At 33.2% G+C, this 20674-nt stretch overlaps 2 protein-coding genes and 1 long non-coding RNA gene across 11 annotated transcripts in view; all 3 read right to left on the minus strand.

Moving 5' to 3' along the window:
- Nucleotides 1–20674, minus strand: part of LOC143235329 (exocyst complex component 6-like) — a 189465-nt gene that overhangs the window by 54066 nt on the left and 114725 nt on the right. The gene's annotated exons all lie outside the window — the stretch shown is intronic.
- The window catches only part of LOC143235328 (exocyst complex component 6-like), a 95943-nt gene that overhangs the window by 49772 nt on the left and 25497 nt on the right, over nt 1–20674 (minus strand). The gene's annotated exons all lie outside the window — the stretch shown is intronic.
- LOC143235337 (uncharacterized) lies at nt 760–13091 on the minus strand. Of its 2 annotated transcripts, none has more exons than XR_013019088.1 (3): nt 12942–13091; nt 6530–6690; nt 760–896 (listed from the first exon to the last, which is right to left on the minus strand). It is a non-coding gene; the product is annotated as an uncharacterized LOC143235337 (long non-coding RNA). The 2 variants fall into 2 exon arrangements; XR_013019087.1 differs by having other exon boundaries at nt 6530–6761.

Here is a 20674-nt window from a genome sequence, read left to right on the forward strand (position 1 = left end):
TAGAACACTGGTCAGTTACATAATTCTGTCCTCAAAAGTCGAGATGTGTCGTAAAGCAGAAATTCCTTTGCTAGAGAAACCACTGAGTATCTACAACTTTAAAATGTTATTTTAATAGCTCTCTCAACAATAACTCTTCATGAAGAGTTCACAATAGCATGGGGGATAACCTCAATAGGAATTTTGACTTCACAAGGAGTTTGCTAAGGTATGGCATAAATGTTTCAATCAAGATGTCTCCAGAACTTCTTGTCTGACTTGAGAGGGACAGCAAATCCCTCTAATCTGTTCTGGACAAAAACATGTGACATGTGCCCTAAGGATTTGACAGTATAGGAATGTAAACTTAGAAACATAGCTACAGGAATTGACTTTGATGGTGACTGTAGAACAGAGGTTTCTGTAAGTAGTCACTTACCAAATAAGGAAAGGAAAAATATTCTGTGCCCTCTGACACTATCAACCCTGGAGTCTCAGTCAATTTAATACTGAGTTTTCCAGTTAAACTTAAAACTCTGAGGTAAGTTCACATTAACACAGATCAGAGATTGCAACTTTTCTTAATGTAACTCTTAGAAAACAAAAATTATAAAAATTAATAACAATAAAATTAGTTTCAAGTACTTATTTATAAATATTTACATTTTTATATTGCTATTACAACTCAAAGCCTTCTTCTTTTAACATAAATTATAAACAATAAATTTGCATATTCCCTGATAATTGTTACAAAATCCCTCATTCCCAGATCACTTACATGTTCCTTTTCAATCCTCAGGCTAACAATCTTCAACCTGTATCTAAGTGATGGCAGCAGCAGTCTCCAATGCATATAATGGAGTCCTTCTGTACCAAATGTTCCAGCATAAAGTTGGCAACTGTAAGAACTGTTAAAACTGCATAAACACATTACATCTTTAACAAGTTTCTGATTTGATCAGCATAAGAGGGATGTAATTTTTATCTTATAATTAGCATAAACAAGTTAATGGTAATATAGAAATACTGCAAGTGCATAACATTGCACTTCATGCTGTAACAATCTGAATGAAAATGTAATGAACTGAAGTATGTATTAAGTCAATATAATTAAATATAGAACATCATCTGCTAACCAGTTTCAACAACAAGCATGTACAGTGTGAATGTTTAATATACAACTTCAACCCTTCTATAATTGTAATTTAAATGTTATACAGTCTGTTTGCACCCTAACAGTATCTATGAAAATTAGTTGTGGAGAAAATAATTCAACCTACTCTATAAACTAACCTCTGAAGCTTCAGAACTTGATTAAAATAAACTATAAGTAAAATTTGAAAAGTCTCGATGAAAAAGGATCTTCCTGGTTATAAAGTTTAGCATATTCTGCAAGTCTATAAAGAAACTACACTTCTATAATATTATATATACAACTAATTATGGTTGTTTACTACATACTACTGGATCTTTTGATATAATTATAAAAAAATTTGAGTAATGTCAAGATAAACAAAATGAAAAAAATTCTCTATATTTCTAATGACTTGTAACAAGTTACTTGTTATATATATTTGAACTGCTATATTTCTAGTCAACAAAACACAATGAATGATAACACTACTGCTGAAATAATTCACTAAAAAATATGTACTAGATAGTTTCTCACAAATGATCAGCATCATTTATGAGCAACCTCAATGGTTCATGTGAAAAGTATCACTCACAACATGGTCTTCAGAAAGATCATAAGACCATGCTGTGTAAAAGAGATTACAATATACATATGAATAAAGCCAAGCAAGATCAAGATTTTAATATACTGGAAGCAAATTTTATGAAAAGACAATTTCACCAACCATACAAATAAAGATGTATAAATGTTTGTTGTGATAAATTTTTATAGTACCAAGCTAACAGGATTACGGATATTCATCTCTTCAGTTATTTTCATAATGTATTTTATCTTGTGAAAGTGAAAATTTATGTTAGTATTTTCCTACACTGAAAATGTATTTCTGGTAGATACCTCCTTACACAAACTAGCTTTTCCTGACTAGTACTGCTCTCTACTGGATCAATTTTCAAACCATATCACTAGCCCTGCATCTCCTGCTTGTGCATACTTAATGCATGTGATCATACAGCAGCTCTCTGAATCTGCACTCATTAATCACTTCAGGATCGATCAGAAGACCTACACCGTATATCATTGGAAGTGAGGAGGCAGAGTAGGAAATCCTAGCTTCCTATATAATATCTTACCTCCTGACACAAAATAGCTAAATTCCCACAGTGAACTGGTGAAAGTCTAACACAGAAACAGGATACCCCTAAAGAAAGTGCTCAAAAAGACCAGAAGGCATGAAATGAAAAGCGAAAACAATGCACCTCAGTGGGAGATAACATCCAACCTGATTCAGGTGTACTCTTTAATGACACTACTGTGAACTTAAAAGTTTGAAACATGAAGGAATCCCAGAACATGTATAATCAATGAATGGGACTCCTGTGTGTTGAGTAACTAGGATGCAACAAACCATAGTGGTAATTCAATCTCAAGCAACAACAGACAGTACCTGAAATGCTATATCAGATTTGCAGTAGGTAGAGGAATGCCTACCTTTTCTCCTTGAAATGGAAATTGGTAAAGAAGTTGAGCTTCCACATGAGAACCCATCATCACTTGCATGAGATCCAACCCAACCAACACCAGGTTTATTTCAAACTGGCACCCAGCAGATTGCATGAAGGTGGAAAGCTCAGGCAAGATGGCATAAACCTGATAGGAACAAGCATAGGACTTTTGGTCTGCAGTACAAGGAAGATAACTGGTTGTAAACAAGTGAGAAAATATGCAGTATCCAGCTACAAACAACACAAGATCTGCCAGGAACTGACATCCAGCCAATGGTAGGAAAAGGAACCACAAAGGTGAGGTGTATCTCCAATCCAAAACCTGTTGGCTACTGGCATTCATCATTCACTCCACAGTAAGAGGAAGGAAACAAGCCAGCACACGAGAACTTACTTAGCTGTACCATTTCCAACCCTAGATCCAGCAATAGTTAGGAGAAACATCTCAGTCTGAGAGGCAAACTGCAATTATAGATGTTTGATATATACATGACATGGTGGAATGCTTCAATTAAAACCCGGTGGCATCTGGGATTGATCATCAGTTCCAAAGTAGGAAAGACATCAAGATACAGAAAAAAAAAATAGATATATAGTAAAAAATATAGCACAGTGCAACAATTAAAAGCAGAAGCAATCTTAAACTGTACATCAGGTCAGTACTAGGAAGTTCCACATGCCATCAAAACATGCATAATGCCACCCCTCTACTCTCAAATAAATGGTGTGATTTATCGCAGGAGGACAGGCCTCCATGATACAACACTCAGGAACTGGTTAGAGCTCTCATACTCCACTATAATAAAGCTTGAAAAAATGAGCATTGGAGACTCAAGAGGACCAAGTAACTGGAAACAGTGTAACAAGCGGCCTTAAAATTCTATATTGAAAAGCAGAGCTACCACGTTGATAGGGTATATCAACAAAAACTTGGAGGCATCTCGAAGTCAAAATCAGGTCTGCAGTAGGAAAGACTACAATGTAACTGACAACTAGTATTGTCACAGGATGGAGAGTGTTTCCCAAAAATAAAGTATACAGGTCAGACTCCACTTCCCACAGAGTGAAATCCATAATATAAAAACAAAAATATCCCTGAAAAGTCACACATTTTTTGAAAAACTGGTAAAATACCAAAATGCAAAACTTGAACAAAGTGTAAAGAAAAATGAAGTCGCGAGAATAACTAAAAATACAGACAAATCTGTGAGCAAAAAATAGCACGTATGTACAGTACTACTTCCAATTAAGAAGTGATTTGGTGCACATGTTGAAAGAGTGTTGGTTACAATAGGAGTTATGTCAAGCTTCCATTAGTGAAAAGCTGCTTCATGATCATTTGAATATGAATATGCAGAAGCAGGATATTAAAGGATAATGGTATATGTTAAACATTTGTGCTGACAGAGAGCAATACTAGTCAAGAAAAGCTATTCTGTGAGTGAAGGTAAGATATCTTATCAAAATAGTATATTCTTCTCACTGTTTATGACCAAAATACAATTCATATAGTACTATTTTTATGTAAATAAATATACCTGTTTTAACATCTACACTTTTTTCTATACAGCACTACATAATTTACAAACAAGAACGTTATATAGCTAGTATATGTAATTGAACTAGTTATCTGCGAGCAAATACTGTACAGTTGTAAAGTTTTACTGTAGTAATTAAAATTAATTAAAAAACTACTCATTTATAGTTTTGGTACATAAAATAAAGATTACTGAGAAATAAAGACAATATATAAATTAGCTATGATTGTTCAATTAATACACTAAATCTCCTGGCTAAAGATCTATAAAAACAGAATATTAAAGAACATACACTGAAATAATGAAATAATTTATAAATCACCACACAGCTACTGCTGCATATAAAGAAGGTGGTGGTTCTATATTTGCAATGCCACAGATGTCCACTGAATTACAGTGGCAGATTACTTGAAACCATATTTGAGCTCATAAGCTTTATTAGTTGTATTTTGAGATAAGGCAAGAAATAGACAAAAATATTATACAATGCTACATTAAAGATATGTTCAAAATATCAAAGCACATTGTTGTTACATTAAATAAGGTTCAGAATGATGAATACAATATTGGTGAAGATTTGGACAGTAAGATGCCTGACAGTTATGCAAAGGAAAAATTAAAAAATGTAAATGGAGCTCTTATATTCATTACCTAGTCAATATCTTGCAACTAACTTACAAGGGAAACAACTGAGCTTCAAAGAGAAGAAAATAACAAGTGAGAAATTTCTAAATGTTGTTGCAACAATTTTAAAATATAAGGTAAAATTTTCACCCTTTCTGAAACAAGTTTCATAAACAACCACTGCAGTTTAATCACTTTGTACAATGGAAGTCCCTAAACCAGATCTATTTCTATTTGCAGTTTTGCAGGTACAGCTTATAACCATAACCTCTCTGGTGCATTAGTGTTTTCATAATTTGGAATGATCCATCCAAAGTGAGAGACCAGAGTAAGGGAAGTAATCTTCACTTATAAATTTTGCAATAAAAAAGCCAGTAAAAAAGGATGCATAAAATCCAACTTTTGTTTTAAAAATGGTAAAACTGTTCTAATTTTAATGGTGAAATAAAACTGATTATAAATGAATTCATTTCCATTTGCTTACTTGTAAAACAGTAGTTACATTTATGCTGACTTCAGTATTACACATGCATGAAATTTCGGTAAAATTATAAAATTAAAACTACCACGACTCAAAAATGTAACAAGACCTACTGATTGAAATGACAGGTTGCTTTGATTTTACTAAATGTAACAAGATGTAATGAAGAAAAAATTTTATGTATGTACTTAAAAACAAAAAAGCCACACAAATGGTTTGTTAAAAAGGTATCTCTGCAGGATAGGTAGGTTCTTTGGAAAGAAAACTGGCTAGATGGAAGAGGGTTGTTACAAATGGAGATCAGTCAAATTGGAATAATGTGACGAGTGGGATACTTAAAGGCTTAAGGTTATGGCACTCACTCTTTTGGATTTTGGTAAATGACAAAGATGAAGGAAGTTAACAGATTAATTAAATTAACTGATGATACTTCAGTTTTCCATGTTGCTGGATGTGAGTAGAGTACTACTGCCTTATAAAAGTATTTGGAGAATTTGATGAGTTAAGAAAATAAATGGGAAATGACTTTTAATTTTAACAAATGTACAGTAATTCCTGCAAGAAATCACAACTCGAATTATAATTACAGTTGTGACAGGATTACTCTTAATTGTGTTATGGAAGAAACAGATCTAGGTATTCTGGTTGATCAGTATGAAGTCGTTTTAGTAATGTGCCATTCCTAGTGCCAAGACAAAATAGGATTTTAGGTACTGAGTGAGTTTGTCACAATCTTCAATAGTCACTCTGTTGGCTCCTTTAAAGGATTGTAGTATAAACTTAAATTTTGTTGCAAACAATTCCACTTTAAACCTTATAAGTTAAGATCAAGGCAAAACAAGTTATGAACCAGTGTTTAAAAGAGCTTTACCTAACAAGTGTTTGACCACTGATAGCAGAAACTGTTTGCACTGTGGCCTAAAATTCTAAAGCTGTATGGTCACTAATACTATACACTGTACTGGTAGAATGAAGTACCCTCACCAATGTTTCTCCAACAAAACCAGTGTCAATTTTCCTTACTTCAAAATGATTGCAATTCTTTTCTCTCTCTGTACCAAGCAAATTCATAAGTGTTTGTTTGCATCTTTTAAACTGTTTTGTTTGTAAAATCTCCTTAAGATTGTTATTATAAGCTTCTCTGTATCTTGTGCTAAATTTAAAGTATAACTCTGTTTAATATATAATTAAGTGTTCTAAAGGCTTGGCAACAGAAATGAAACAAGCAAGCTTAGCATGTTTAGCAGTTTATCTCAACAGGCCAGCTTACCTGTTTCTCCTGGATTCAGTTACAGATATGTAAAAGTTAATTGCTGGAAGCTTGTCTATTGCATTTTCAACAACAGCAACACTGTCAAGCCACTGATGACAGCAAAAGGACTTTCGGATATAGTCCACTTCCTTTAACTATGGTGAATCTGTTTCTTCTCACTGGAATGTCAAGGAAGAAGGTATGAAGACTATTTAAATCCAATCCTGAATCTTTCAAACCTGCTTTCAATCTGTGAATTGTTTAAAGTACTCTCAGTTTAAAACAAACAAAGCTTACCATTTTCAGAACAAAGTTGTTACTTTGATTTACTACAGAAATGTTTACTGTTCAAGTAATGACTAGCCCCTGATAATTCAGTGGTATGTTGATGGCTCATAAAATGGAAATAATAAAACATGTTTTGATACCTACAATTGGAAAAGAATGCATATTGTTTAACTTTGTGCATTAATTAAAAGTCAAAAACTAATACAATTTCACTGACATTGTATCAGTCAGTCATAACCCAATGAGATTAATAATGCAAATATGACTAATTAATTCACAAAACATAACAAAATGATTCCTTTTGACAACCAAGATGTTCATTTTCAACAGAGGTAATAAAATGTTTCCAGTGTCTTGTACCTTCAAGTTCAAGTTGGTCCAATAGGGTCAACATTCTCTAACAGTTGTGAAGTATAAAATTAAATGTTGATTAGAAGAAGAAGAAAGAAGAAAAAAAAACTGAAATAAAGTTCCATTGAAAATCAATTTCAATGCCCTCACTTTTCTTTTCTATATTTTTAAATATTTCTTTGGATTGTCAATTTTGTTCAAATTTAATTTTGTGTGAAGACATGTAATGCTAAAGCCAATTTTTCAAACACATTTGAATGGCAGTAGCCTTCTCCAAGAGTTTGGCTAGTACAATAGAATGTATCCTTGTATGTGTAGTGTACATGGAATATTTAAACCCAAATGTGGACTTTCTCTTCTATAGAAATAATCTAGCTTTAGCCTAGATTGAAATATGTTAAATGCAAGTAATCAAAACTTTATAAAATAATGTGTTTATAAAAAAAGAGAGAGAGACAGAGGACCTTTAAGAACTTTCATATTGGCTTCATCATTTGACCTCTTATTAACTCCAGTGGCTCAACAGTAAGTATGAAGGCTTATAACACTAAAATTTTAGTTTTAATGCCTGTAGTGAACATGAACTGAATAATCTGTTGGAGAGATTTGTGGTTAACCACAAATAAATACTCCACCCTCTCATCCTGGATATGCTCCTGTTCTTGTTCCTTTAACTGAAAGAGATTGTTTTGTTTGACCAACATGAGCATTATTACAAGAATAGGAATGAATTAAATAGCCAACTTGTTATAAGCTTCTACTTGACCTTTCCCTTTGCTATGTTCATTTTAATGTTTGTTCATTGGATTTTAATTTGTTTCGTTGTTATTATATTTTAAACACCCTATTTCTGATTTGTTATTAAGGAACACTGTGGAATCTTTATATAACAACCACTGCTTAATTCCTCTGCAGTTATTTGCCCTATTTATTTCTGTTCAGTTTTAATTTTTGCAAAACAGCAATATATTAGGAGTACTTCAATTTATCATGGGGAAATGTATATACAAGCAGACACTTTTTGGTTTACAAGAGTGTTGTTTATAACTTGCCATATGATTATATGTGACTAAAACACTGGAAAAAAGAAAGTATGATTATAACATTTTTAAAAAGAAGTGTATGCCTGAATGAACTGAATTTAATTTTTCATGACAATATTCAATATCATAGTCTCTAGACTCTACATATAAGGATGCCCAAAGTACTCAAAAGGCATATTACAAATACACATGTCAAAAGTCAACAATGAAAATAGTTTTATTTTAAAAGATGATTGTGATTTACTTTCATATGTTTCTTTACCCAACAACATTAAAAAGAAACAAGTTGTATTCCTTTCAAATACTTAAGTGATCAACATTATTTTGTTTCCTGTGGTTGACTCTTAGTATCATAAAAGTAGTTTTGCAATATACCTTTTGTTTTACTTTACGTGACATAAACCTGGTTATATTTTATCTCCAACATTTAACAAACAAACCATTATCACATGTGGTCGTCTTTTTATTACTCAAGTCAATCTTGCAGTCAACATCACTGCCCTTTCATTTGGAGTCTACTGGTTGTTTGTAAGTAAATACTGATATGAACGTTGTAGCCAAAAACTAGTTTAATGCAAAGAATACTCAAATAAAACTTTCAGCCAGAAATTATCTTACCATCTTTTAATTATTTAGACATATTTGCTGCATAATCACTTAAAAGTGTAATGATTAATTTATTACCAACTTATATATGAATATTAGAAATGATATTTTGGTTACAAATTGCAAAAAATCTAATTTGGAAAGGATGGGACAAAAACTATCAGTTCTGAGCTGAGCATCTGAGTTGTTTGAAGACACTGATCAAATGTGGAAAATGTTTAAATATTCAAGATAAACAAATTAATTAAAGAAAGACTTATATCTGATGATTATGATATGACCAAATTATTAAATTCTGCCTTATGGACAGTTTGATGAAAAATGATTTATAACAAATAAAGTTTGAAATTTTCTTGAATATGGCAAAAATTGACCATGAAGTTACAAGTTTTTCATGCAAGAACATTTTTTCTATCTTGTATATTATGGCAACAAAATATGCTCCATCTGTGACATTTAAAATGCCTAAGGTGAACATTCTCAGTATTTTGATATAAATACATTGTCTTTGGACAAGGAAACCCTGTAAAAACACTTTTCAGCAATTCAATGACAAAGCCTTATGTCAATTTTTATTCCCAAAAACTATTATATATCAATTATTATCCCAAAAACTATTATAAAAATTTGCTCTGTCCACAATGCACCTTTATGTTCTATGTAGTTTAAATTTTTATAAATGTATCTTTGTAAGTCATAAATGCTGTGCCAATGTTCATAACAGAACAATTATTATATCACAAAAAACTATCAAATGCATTTTGATATTTCAATACAGGGGTCAAATATATTGTTTATCCAAATTATGGCTGAAAAAAGTAATAATCAGGACTCAGTAATGGGTGATGTTGACCAACTCAAGGTGCTAAGTGGGTCGACATATTATTTGCAGATATTGATATTGACAGCTATAATATACTCTTGGAAGATGCATCACATTCCATCAGGTGATGCTAAAGATGCTCTGAAAAGAGCTATTTCAGGGCAGTGATGAAGACTAGTAATCTTATCGGTACTTATATTGTAAACATACACTATCAGTGACAGGCTGCTACTGATGTTCTTAGTAATGATACTCTACAGTGTATAGGGATGGATAAGCCATACCAAAACAGTTCTGAATAAGCAACCTGGCAAATAATGTGACAATCAATCTGTTATAAAGTCACAGTAGAACAGAATTTATCAGAACTACTTTATCACATAGCTTAACATTTCGTAGATGGTGTGATATCACCGAAAATTAGTCGCTTTTGGAAAAAATATGTAACAAACCTTTCCAATGTAAATTTTTATATGCTCAAATCATTAAAGTATATTCAAATGAGAATTTAAATTTTTCGAAACAAATATATTTCTTGTACTTAAGAGCATCAAAAAAATAATTTTGGTTCGCCAGATCAATTCGGAAAAAGACCTGCAACAAGTCGTACGAACACAAACGTCAAAGACAAAAACCTCCGAAGTGTGCCAGGCGCCAGTACGCAAAAAAATAAATAAAAAAATCTCACTCTAGAAACGAGATGAACCACTGAGTAATTAGATAGATATGCATGTTATTGTACACACAGACATACCAGTCACGTGACTGATGTAGCAACAATGTGATCAAACACTAGATGGATTATGGAAAACCTGTAGAGAGAAGTGGTGAGGCTCCAAAGTTAATTTGATATAATGAACTCAACTTCTGTATGCCGAAGAAAACTCTTATGAGTCCCCCAGTAGCTCATCGGTATGTCTGCGGGTTTACAACGCTGGAAATGGGGTTTTAATACCCGTGGTGGGTAGAGTACAGATAGCCTATTGAGTAGCTTTGTGCTTAGTTTAAAACAACAACTTTGTTTTAGCAATAATATAAACAAACCAGTTATCCTCTCTGAACGTAAAAAATATAAATGTAAAACGGTATTTAAAGTTATTGTCTGCTGTATATTGACTTCCTCACTAGTTGGGACAATGCTTGAGATATATTTTACAGTTCTGAAAAAAACAAAACATTTATCAAATATCTGAAAGCAATTTCATAATTTGCATATAAATAGTTATTTGGTTTTACGCGTATTATAGTAAAATGATTGCTACATAAAGAATAAAGTATATATTTTAAAAATGTTTATTAACCGATTATTGTTATTAAAACAACAAAATTTTCTCGATTGATGAGTATTGCCCACTATAGATAATTATTATTTACATCTTCAGACAGAAACATCAGCTTCAAAAGAAATAAAAGGCATTGAAGAATGTATTCAGAGGGAGGCGTCAAATGACATCAGGCCTCCGTCTGCTAGACTTGTCAACACCGAGATGATAAAATTATCACCGTAAGACTTGTCAGACAACCAGAACATCACCAGAGAAACGTTTTTATTGTTATTGAAAATGCTGAAAATTTATTATTGCTAGAGCTCCGAAATCAACACCCACGTGTCAGTTAAAACGTTGCCAAAGCAAACATAATTTTCTTATACATGAAAGTAAAAAGAATAATCAGGTTAAATATGTTGACATCCCTCACAAGGCTGTTTTTTACAGGAGCTCCGAAACTAAAACCCAAAAATTATATAACTCAGAAGCATACCATATTGAGAATAATTACTTTACCTTATCTCATAAGTTACTATTTTTTTACATTTTACTCACTGATATAATAAATAAAACGCACACATGAAAAACAAAGAATATAATATTCACCTGAGTCTTCTCTCTTTTTTTGCTGTCAACTGTCATGACTCTAAAGCTTACTTTTCTATCTACTAAAGGTATTGATAAATCAATAATGTTTTTATGTAATTTAATAATAGAACTAAGAACACAGAATAATAGCATACAGAAAACACTGTCCAATAAATATAATGATTTTGTGGCTTTTTAACTATATGATAATATCCTCAAAGAAATTTAGCTAAGCTCTTCAATGTAATTAGTAATTTCCATCAGAAGAAATTTGAAACCAAATGATAAAATAGACAAAGCTACATAAAGAAAACAATAAACCAGATCGCTTGATAGTTTGAAACTTTAGTTTTCTATTGGGTATAAATAATATAGTGCAAAACACTAAAGGTAACTATGAGCATTTGTGAAAGATATAACTGCAAGAGGTTATCTAGTTATGGTATGAAGAAATAACAAATAGAGTTATATAACTAGGTTAAGTTTGGTGTTAACTGAGCAAGAAACGTGGAAACGTATAAGAAACAGACACATACACATATTGATGTTCATGTACATTTATATACATTCAATCTGTTTTATCCATGTGCATTAAACTTATACGTGTTTGAATAAAGAGTGGAACTTCTTCGATTCCAGTAACTCAGAACGCTGTGGTTATCTTGTTATTTTCACTGTAAGTGTACCAAATGAAACGTTGCATCCTCCAATTCTATGATATAACGAAAACAAATTGCACTAAACTAACTTTCTTTTTAACTTGTATTTTTTCCATTTCAGCACCATCCATGTTAAAACATCCGATTCCATTGGTAACTGCTGCAGTAGGAGTACCACTATTGTTCATTTCTTTAAGGCAAGAACAAAACAGTATTTTTTTATGTTTTGTTGAATAGATCTTAATATAATTTCTATGTTATTAATAGTTGAACCATGTGTGTATATACTTAATAATGAATTTATAGGGGCTGAGAAAAAAAAATGTTAGTTACTTTATTTTAATTAGAATGATAAATAATCAAAGGTTACAAACGCTTGCATTAAAAGAAATATGTAAGGAGAAATTAGCATCATTAGTTTACAATAAAGTGTATTTTAAGTGTGGAGATTCACTTAAAGCTTAAATTGTGGATCACTTTTTACAATATTACAAGTTCTTCTGATGAAAAACATTCCTTGTAATTATGTTATTGTTCAACCTGTTTTTTGTATGTAAATACCTCAAGGTTTTGTGCGTGTCAGTAGAAATACTTGAAATTGAAACGTGTAAAATATGGGTAACCTAAACTATCACAACTCGAGTACTTGAGATAAATATAAAAGGCATTTTCATTCAAAAAAGTTCTTTAACTAATTAATGATTTCCAGTTTATTTCAATATGGTCTTAAAATTGAAATTTATCAGCGAGGATAATAATTATTAAATTATCCCTCTTAATCTATAACATTTTATTCCTGCTTACATTTGTTAACTTTATTTTAAAGAGATGCAACAGGGGTCTACTTGTCATCTCCACCGTGGGGAACTGAACCCGCCTATTTTAGTGTTATATGTTCATATACTTACTGACGTTCCACTGGGAGAGAACGTATCTGTGGCTGTCGTTGTTAAATATTATTATTTCTAGATTATAATTATATTCCATTTTAATTGACATAACACTAATGTACAAATAAGAGTCAAATTAAATCATCTATGTTATTTATTCGCGCTTTTCTTTTGTAGTGTCATTATTTGGAAGTGCAATTCTTGTGGATGTGAAACAGTAAAATCAGTGAACACAGAAGACCATACAAATAAAGATGACAGAACAAAATTAAATATTCACTTGTACCACAAAAGATGAAGATCAGTCTGTTATTAGAAACGAGAAGAGAAAATGTAAGAAATGTAAAAGAGAAGAGGGCCAAAAATGTTCAGAATTTTCATCTTCCTGAAGTAAGTATTGTGATAATGGGAAATGTCATCACATTTAGGGGAAAGGAAGGCGTTTTATCAGTATTTTATCTCATGGTTTTTATTGATCTGGTCACATATAAGGGAGACAATTCTTCATGTCGTTAGATGACTTTTCATTAATTATGAAGTTACGTAAATTCCGTCCAGGGAACTAGTACTTGCGCTAGTATATAATAACATTTTCTTCATCACCATTCAAGCCGTCTCCAAACCTTTAATAAATGTTTATTCTATAGATTTGTACTGTATGAGTCTGTTTATGAGTCATTACCTCGTAGAGTTTGGTTGTACTTATTCCATTTAGTAGTAGAGAGACATATATACGTATGATGTATAATGTGAGGACTTCCATCCTTCATATACTACAATTGCTAATTTAGTATTGTTTTGTTTGTTTTTTGAATTTCGCACAAAGCTACACGTGGGCTATCTGTGCTAGTCGTCCCTAATTTAACAGTGTAAGACTAGGGGAAGGCAGCTAGTAATCACCACCCACCGCCAACTCTTGGGCTACTCTAATTCCAACGAAAAGTGGGATTGACCGAACTTTATAACGCCCCCACGGCTGAAAGGGCGAGCATGTTTGGCGCGACGGGGATGCGAACCCATGACCCTCAGGTTACGAGTCGCACGCCTCAACACGCTTGGCCATGTCGGGCCCAACGTTGTAAGAGTCATACATAGTGTGAGTCAATTATTGACGCCAAGTTACTCGATTCTTCTGTATTTTCGATGTTTCCTCAAGTTTGTATTCTTACACTCAAATGTCACTGCGTAGTTTACAGAAAGTTTGAGGTCTCAATGAAAAATTGATAAATATATGGGCTACCAACCAACTGTGAGCCAGATTGAGAAAAATTGTTCTTTTCTCAGAAAATTAGTCAATGAGAGAAAACGTGAAGTTAGCTGGTGTGAGAATAATTAACCATATCGAGCGATATGATAAAGTTAGTTTCAAAGTTTAATAAATATAATAATTTGTATTGTAAAAGGAGGATCTATATTAATTGAACCATTCTCTGTGGATTTTGATGAGAAGTAGACAATTTTTTAAAGTTATGATACAACTGTTGTAACCCATGTTGTAACTCAGTAAGTTACTGAGTGAATAATTTACTAATAGTACTGTGAGTAAAAGTAAGTACTGTGAGAAAAATAGTTTATATTGTCAATTATATTCTTAAGTAATTGAATCAGCCCAAATGGATATTTGAAAATAAACATTAATTATTTAGAGTTTTGGATACAACTGTGATATTTCATGGTGTAAATAATTTTTGTACATACGTTTGTCTTGTTTTGAAGAGATTATTATTTAAAACAAAAACTGGTAGTTGACTAGAAACAGGAGTCTACCAAAGGTTACATGGGGTTAACAGACAAATGGGTAAAGAAATGTTATATTTGTTATAAAATATGTAACGTTGCGAAGTAATGGAAGTCCATTACTAACAAGCAACATCAGAAATATCAGTATAAAGCTGCTATAGCAACTTCTATAGATGGTGTTGTTAAGAAACTAGAAAGTTTGACTGTCAGCATAGATGCTGCTGGCAAAAAAAGAGAATCAATAAAAGATGCCAGATTTACTATAAGAAGGAAGTTCCATTTCTATGGTTAATCAGTACATGAATAACAATCAACTTAAGTTAACAAATGGATCAACAGTGTCAATAGTGATTGGAGCATGTTACAGATATTCAGAAGTACCAGCAAATCACAACATGCCAGTGAGTGAAGAATATGTTGGGGACAAAAGAGTGAATTGCCTTCAAGAAATTGTTTGCAGTAGTGAGAACCAGTCTACTATATTATGACCAAATGAGAGGCAAACTACAAACGTGAGTGTGTGTGTGTACTTATTGCACTATATTATATGGGAGACCTGGAGACAACAGTATAAAACATCCATATTTGACCAAATTGTTTAAAACATACCAGCTAGTAGAAACTCAGATACCAGACCGAAAGAAGATTGATGAACAATTGGTGGTCATCACTAGTGGTCAAGAAAAGAAGAGCAAGCAAGACATCAAGACCTTACAAGTGTCAAAAGGGGACATCCAGATGTAGGTTTGTAGGAACTGAAGGAATCATAAAAGAAAGTTCCTCCATTGCAGAAACTTTGGGACAATACCTGGGAGAAAATTTAACAGAAGACAAAGGAGATGGTACCAACAGAATAGAGAAACAAAAGGGAGTGCTATATCAGACCTACCAAACACTATATGTATGAAAAACATATAAATATAAACGAAGACACTGGCAGTCACCAATAGAACTCAAGAAAATAAGAGCAAACATAACACGAAGATCTTACAAAGGTCAAAAGGTGATATCACGAATGTAGGTTTGCAGGAATTGAAGGAAGGGTAAAAGAAACACTTTTTACTGCACAATCTTTGTGACAAAATATGGGGAAAAATCGAGCAGAAGACAAAGGGTAAAGCACTTATAGAGCAGAGTATTAGAAGGAATTGCTGTACCAAATCAAACAGAGAAATTATACTGGGAAAGTGTAGCAAATCATAACAGAATACAGGACTCAACTGATGAAACAAATTCACGAGTTGACTGTGCAAGGATACCTAAGAGCAAAGAAGATAGCAGATAGATCTACCAGTTATATCCATTGCTCAGGAATCATTAGAGATGTGAGCAGATCTTGCTGACCATGTGTTATCTGCCAAAGGACAATACCAGGAGGGAATGTGGTTGAGGTGTTACTGGGGAGATTTATTAATTAAAGATTAATTAATAATGTGATTAATATATGGTGAAGTGCAAATTCTTAATTAATATCTAAGTAATACTTTATTTAATTAAATATTAATAAATTAATTAGGTGATGGACATGTATGTGATATGCAAAATTAAGTTAATTAATCTACAAGTTGGAGTAATAACCAAATTTAATATCAATTTTCTTTTTTTAAATACTTGATATGAAATCCCATGTTTTCAAAACGAGGATGCTATCAGGCAGCATAATATGATCATGTCACTAATGTCAGAGGGCGTGCTGCTAGAAGTGATGCCATCACCACAAGACGAAGTGTCAACATTGATCTATTCATATTATAACACTAGATTTATAGTTTTCGCTTTTAGAGTCACTTTAAAGGTATCTTCTGATTGAAAATAACAACACACTATGATTTTAGTAAATGTAGTTTTACTCCATTGTAGAATAAGACTTCAGATATATGGCATATTTTACATTTTTAAATACGTTATTTTGTTTTACTTATACAAAACTCCACTATGTTTTATGCAGGTATATGTTAATATGTGTTACTTAAACAATGACTCAATGGCTTTCACTTCTATATTTCTGTGGACTTATAATGCTAGAAAATAAGTTCAGGTGAGCGTGATGGGCAGCCACAGATAGCCATTGTGTATTTGTGTAGCTAACTTTAAACTGTCAGTTTAACCTCCACTCACCAGTCTCACATGAACAAATCCAAGATCAATAAAATAATCAAAATCAATTGAAATTAGGAGAGCGAGATGTGGGTGTTCGAGCCCATAACGTCCCACATCTATATCTCCCTTTACTTTCAGCAAACAATTGTGGGAAAGTGACTGCTCTCAAAAGTAAAGAAGAAGAAATCAAAATAATAATATATCACCACTTGGGGGTAAGTAAGATAAACTTACCTCCTGAAATTGGCATTCCAGCCCCAAATATGAAGGTAAGAAACTAATTAATAGCCTGTCACACAAGTAATACTAGAGTGAAGGGACCCAACCAATTATTCAAAATAACTAGTATAACTCTGAACCACCATCCACTGTATTGTTTGTTTGTTTTGAATTTCGCTTTCAAAACTACTGGAGGGCTATCTGTGCTAGCCGTCCGTAATTTAGCAGTGTAAGACTAGGGGAAGGCAGCTAGTCATCACCATCCACCGCCAACTCTTGGGCTATTCTTTTACCAACGAATAGTGAGATTGACCGAACATTATAACGCCCCCACGATTGGAAGGGCAAGCATGTTTAGTGTAACGTGGATTAGAATTCGCGATCCTCTGATTGCGAGTCGATCGCCTAACTTGGCGATGACTGGTAACGACTCTTTGTTAGATTATTGAAGTAAAACAATTTGCGATACAGAGTGGGGTCACGGTCTATTGCAAAGTTACAAAGCTGACCTTCCACCTTGTAGTCCTTTCTTCAACTCTCGACACAGGTTTCATTGAAATGCATTGAGGTTAATACTGTCCTCCTCTTCAAACATTCTCGCCCTTTCAATCATGGGGTCGTTATAATATGATGATCAATCCCATTATTTGTTTGCAAAGAGTAGCCAGAGTTAACGGTGGGTGGTGATAAGTAGCTGCTCTGCTTCTAGACTTACCCCAGCATTGGCTCATTTGTTGTCTTTGACTCTGGCATTACAAGTGTGGTTTATTTGTTATTGTAATCTTTCCACTCATGATACTGTTTTATGTAAAACCTGATTCTCTTCTTTATCGTCAGAATTTACACATGACTCCATTTTAGTACATTTCATTAGGGACGACTGGAGCAGATAGCCCTCGTGTAATTTTGAGCGAAATTCAAAACAAACCAAACCAAAGTCAAATTACATAAAATGTGCGCAAATAACAACTTTTGAGGGTTTGTTTGGTTAAATCGTAGGAATAGGTGCTTATGAGTAATGTTTTATCGTACGTGTATTTTGCAAATAAATGACACGTTGATTTGGACATGCTTTTGGATGGTTTGTTTTGAAGGAATCGTATTTTGGAAAGTGAGTTTGTACAAATTGGTACTTCCTCGCGTTATAGTGGAGATGACACGTTAGCCTGAAAGTATACAGAGGTCACCTTATCCTCTGATATTTGTTTGTTTTCAAATTTCGCGCAAAGCTACACGAGGATTATCTGCGTTAGCTGTCCCTAATTTAGCAGGGTAAGACTAAAGGACAGCTAGTCATCACCACCCACCACTAACTTTTGGGCTACTCTTTACAAACGAATAATGGGATTGTCCATAACATTATAACGCTCCCACGGCTGAAGGGCGAGCATATTTGGTGTGACATAAATTCAAACCCGAGACCCTCAGATTACGACTCGAGCCTCAGAACAACCTGGCCATGAGGAAGCTTCTGATATTTGACTTATCTTCAGAGCTATATATAAAATTATCACAAATTAATCGAAAAAAAAAAATTTTTGGGTCATACTCAAAACCATATTGTTCCGCAAGACGATAATAATCTAATTAAACATTTGCAAACACTCGCATATGATTCGTCCAGTATGACGAGGTGCTTTCAATTACCATGTGTCTGAATTCTGTTTGTGCAGCTCTTAACAGTTGGCCTTTGGAGAATGTTGTGAGCGTTTTTTTTTGTTTAAATGAAGCACAAAGCTACACTATGGGCTATCTGTGCTCTGCCCACCACGGGTATCGAAACCCGGATTTTAGCGTTGTAAGTTCGCAGACATACCGCTTAGCCACTGGGGGGCATGTTGTGAGAGAAAAACAAATGTCACTTTTGTGGACCTAAATCTGTGGGAATATTGTAAGAGCAGATCTTACGTTACTTTTGTAGGCCTAAATTAATGAAGAATATTGTGAGAACAGGTATTTTGTCACTTGTGTGGACCAAAATCTGTGGCGAATATGTAAGAGCAGATCTTACGTTACTTTTGTAGGCCTACATTCGTGAAGAATACTGTAAGAACAGATGTTATGCCACTTTTGTGGACCTAAATCTTCGTGAATTATATGTTTACAGTTATATCTCTTTGTTTCTTGGAGTAATTTCTGTGACAAGTTGTTTAACTAATCTCTGGTGTGAACTGGTAGTCGGTAGTGAAGTTGCCAGTTTTCCTTGCTGGAATTATGCATTTCTTTGCTTTACCGATATGATTCAACACTGTAAGTAACTCATTCTTTAAGGTACTAAGTTTCATGCCTTGCATACTCTCATAATCACTGCATAGTAGAATATGTGAAGAAATATTAGAATCTTCTCAGAAGATGTCAATTTCAAGCGCCATCTGCACTTGTAAATAACAAGCAAATAAATTTATCTTAAGCAATCTTTCAAAGTCACTCAGTCTTATGTTTTATTAAATATGTTACATATCGACTATTTTCTGCCATGATTTTACTGGCTGAATATTCTAGAACTACGGTTACGTGTGGTTAGATGAACAGAATTTTATGACCAGTGTTACATCATTCTTGGTTTTACCTATATAAGAATACCTGCCTACAAGACAACTAACAGATTGCACATGATTTGATGAACGTTAAGAGAGGAGTCACTTATTTTACGGCAAGAGTTTCTAGTGAACAAAGTTCGGGAAACGTTACAGCTGTCGTTGTTCTAAATATCAATATATCATGTAAAGCGGCCCGGCATGGCCAAGCGTATTAAGGCGTACGACTCGTAATCTGAGAGTCGCGGGTTCGAATCCAGGTCGCACCAAACATGCTCGCCCTTTCAGCCGTGGGTGCGTTATAATATTACGTTTAATACCACTATTCGTTTGGTAAAAGAATAGCCCAAGAGTTGGCGGTGGATGGTGATGACTAGCTGCCTTCCCTCTCGTCTTACACTGCTAAATTATGGACGGCTAACACAAAGCTACTCGAGGGCTATCAAAAAATCGTAGCAAGAGTGGTAGAAAGTGATTATTTAAGTTTGTTTGTATAATGTGGAATGTTTGTTTGTTTGCCGTTATACAACCAAACTTAAATAATCACTTTATCATTAAATATTAATTCACCAAATAAATTGAATAATAACTCTTAAACTAAACAGTTTTGTATATCAAAAAAATATTAATTACTAATTTCAAATCATTCTTTCCCCAACTTGTGTGTCTACAGTGAAGTTATAAATTATAAAGCTTCTGTAATAAATAATCATTTTCTTTTTGAAACAAACATGGATTTTTTAACGCGATAAAACAGGCAATTTTTAAATACTCTATAACTTTTTATTTTCTATTTACATATAGATTTTATTTTAATTTTTTTATCGATGTGAAGTTTGTGAAAATTCGGGACAAGAAAACATAAATCGAGTTCCACTGTCTACTTATTAGTGAAGAAAATCGTCCGATCATAGATGTTCTTCTGTTGTTGTCTTGCATCTGGCTTTCTAATTCGGTTAAACACTTGTCAAAAAAAATTCTTGTGGATCTAAATATGTTTCAGAGGCTTACTTTTCTCTCAATTTTTCTTTCTACTCTAGTCGTCGGAACA

The sequence above is a fragment of the Tachypleus tridentatus genome, chromosome 12 (genome assembly GCF_004210375.1).
Source record: "Tachypleus tridentatus isolate NWPU-2018 chromosome 12, ASM421037v1, whole genome shotgun sequence".
NCBI classification, from domain to species: domain Eukaryota; kingdom Metazoa; phylum Arthropoda; class Merostomata; order Xiphosura; family Limulidae; genus Tachypleus; species Tachypleus tridentatus.